Source organism: Rhea americana, unplaced genomic scaffold (assembly GCF_003343005.1).
Source record: "Rhea americana isolate MKP2758 unplaced genomic scaffold, rheAme1 scaffold_13, whole genome shotgun sequence".
Taxonomy (NCBI): Eukaryota; Metazoa; Chordata; class Aves; order Rheiformes; family Rheidae; genus Rhea; species Rhea americana.
This window is the reverse complement of record NW_028185372.1, coordinates 7,799,608-7,802,215: the sequence shown is the minus strand read 5'-3', so window position 1 is coordinate 7,802,215 and position 2,608 is coordinate 7,799,608.

Sequence of the window (2,608 nt, the reverse complement as noted above, 5' to 3'; positions counted from 1 at the left end):
CCCCTCCGGGCTGAGGGGGCCTCGCTCCTGCTTCCGCCGAGCCGCTCCGCCCGGCGCAGCCGCCGCGCCCGAGCGGCGCGGGAGATGAGACCGTCGAGGCTCTCTGGGTTTTTGATGATGTAGTTTTCAGTGCTGGCAGCCCTGACCGGTCATGGTGTCGCGTGCCTGGCTGGACTCGTGACTTTCAGCCTTTTCCAGCAGCCTAATAACCTTGAGYGTGTTATAGGCAGGTGTCGTCTTACTTGTTGAAAAGTGTTGTTTTGTTGCCTTCGTKGGAACTCGTCTGTTGATGTGCTGTGGCCTGCAGAACGGAAGGGAGACAGCTGCCGGTCTTGAGGAACATGTCTGGTTTTACACTTGGTCAAACTAGCAGGGGGTTTCCTCGGGAGTGAGGGGTGCAGAGTGTGTAGCATGGGTCACCTGCCCCTTCTGGACTCTAGCAGGTCTTAGCACTGGATTGCGAGACACCCGGTGTCAACGTTTGCATCTTGCACATGATGAAATTGAGGCACAAAGACAGGCGCTTTTCCAAGCATGCTGCATTAGAGCTGAAAATAAATCCCAGTCTCATAGTTCTCATCCTTGATTTAGACTGGCTAGATGACTGCTAGCTGGTGGCCTCTTGCTGCTTTTAAGGCATCTTTGAAAAAGGAATGTAGTAATAGTTATGCGAAGGTATAATTTTATCCTTAATGAGCTGTGGTGTTACTGAGGGGAGAAATAGGGGCCTACAAACAGTAGGTAAAACACATTCAGGCACTATGAGTTTGTTTTTTCTACCATCCTCTTTTCATTTATATTACATGAAAATTAAATTATAATTGTCTCTCTGAATAGCTGTTCCTCTTGGTATATTATGTATCATTCTTCCTTCATCTGTTAAAAGCAGGTAACTTCTGAATCTAACAATCTTTTCTGTATGTTGATGCATTCTTAATAGGAAAGTGGGACTGGATGATGGAAAAATGGTATTGCCTCCTAGAAGTAAAGCACTAAGAATAAATACTTTGATTTTCATTTACACATCTGAAAATGTGGTCTTTTCTGGGAAAGCTTGTCTTATGTAAGAACATATATGCACATCTAGAAATCTCTACCAAAAAATGGAGACCCACTGTCTCCAAAGCTGCTTCACTGCAGGATTAGTACTAGCACAGCTGTAGGAAAAGAAAAACTTCTTTGTAATGTTTCAGATTTTTTTCTGATGATATAAATATTAGCAAGAACTGCCTCAATTGCAGAGCAGGCACTGGTGATTGTTGATCTTGAAGGTTTGACCTCAAGCTGAGAACATTGAATAAGACCTTATTCTGTGTAACTTTAATTGCTTTTTATACTAGAGCTACTTGTTAGCTACAAAAAATCTGAAGCATTTCAGACAAACTGATCAGCAGTTTAAGAAGGTAACAGGAATAGAAACTTGATTATTGTAAGCAAAAAATTTAGTGTCTCAGATGTATTTTGGTCTGTTTAATCACTACCTCTTTGCTTTGGGTTTTGTTTTGGTTGTGTTTTGCTTGTTATTCCAATAAGTGCTGTAGTAAAGCCCAAAATGGGAAGAGAAGCTTCCATCTGGAGCTAATGAAATAAGTAATGTAGAGAACTGACTCTTGCTGTTTAGTGAAAGGGGTGGGGAAGAGATTACTTTATATTGTTTGTGTATAGTTATTTTCAATATGAAAATGAATTTCAGAATATTTTGTGGAGATAATCACCCTTCAAGTGWTTGTTTTTGAAGAGATGTTTGGAAGTTTTTTGAGCTGCTTAAATATTTCCAAGAGGGAAGCAAGCTTGGAGGAAGGAAGGAAGCTCGCTGATGAAAAATTCTTAATTAGAAAGCCATTATTGCTTATGTAACTATCCTCCAGTAATTTTGATTACAAGTTCTGGATCAGCTTTAAGTGCTATCTGGCTTGTTGTTAAACCTCAAGTGGTAGCTGTTACATACAGCACTGCTTGTACGTACAGTTTCCTTGCTCTGTCCGCCTGAGCTATGTGGGTTCTGTGTGAGAGGTTACCAGTCAAAGCTCTTAGATTTTTCAGGAGTTCCTTAAAATTATGTGCCAGTATCCTTCACTGGACTCTTGACTGATGTGGAAATGAGCCTTACTAGGTTTAACTCCTTCCTGTGGTGGTCCTGGTGTTATCTATGCTCTTTGGTTTGGCAGATGGCTTTGATGTGGGAAAATGAAGATTTGGCTGCAGTCTCTTAAACTGAAGCTGTCATTTGTAGGTCACTTGGGCAGTAGTGGATTAACTGTTCTCGCACTTCCAAAGTAAAGAGGTGATGATTCACCATAAGATATATATACACCTGTATTAATTTGGGCATTGTTTTGTTTGTTTGAAACAAGATTAAAATCACATGCAAGGATTTTCCTATTGTTGCTCAGAATAAGTAATGATACCCCTTTTGCCTGAAAGACTGATGTTTTTGAAGAGACTTTGTTCTTAACACATTAGTTGTGTTCCTTTAAATAAAAGCCTCTTTATGCATGGACTCCCTGATTTTGAGTTATTTAGGTTTTTCCAGAACACTGCTTGAAGCATCTGTGTAAAGATTCAGGCTGAAATGGTTAGTGCTTTTGCTTTCCTTTCAAAATGATAG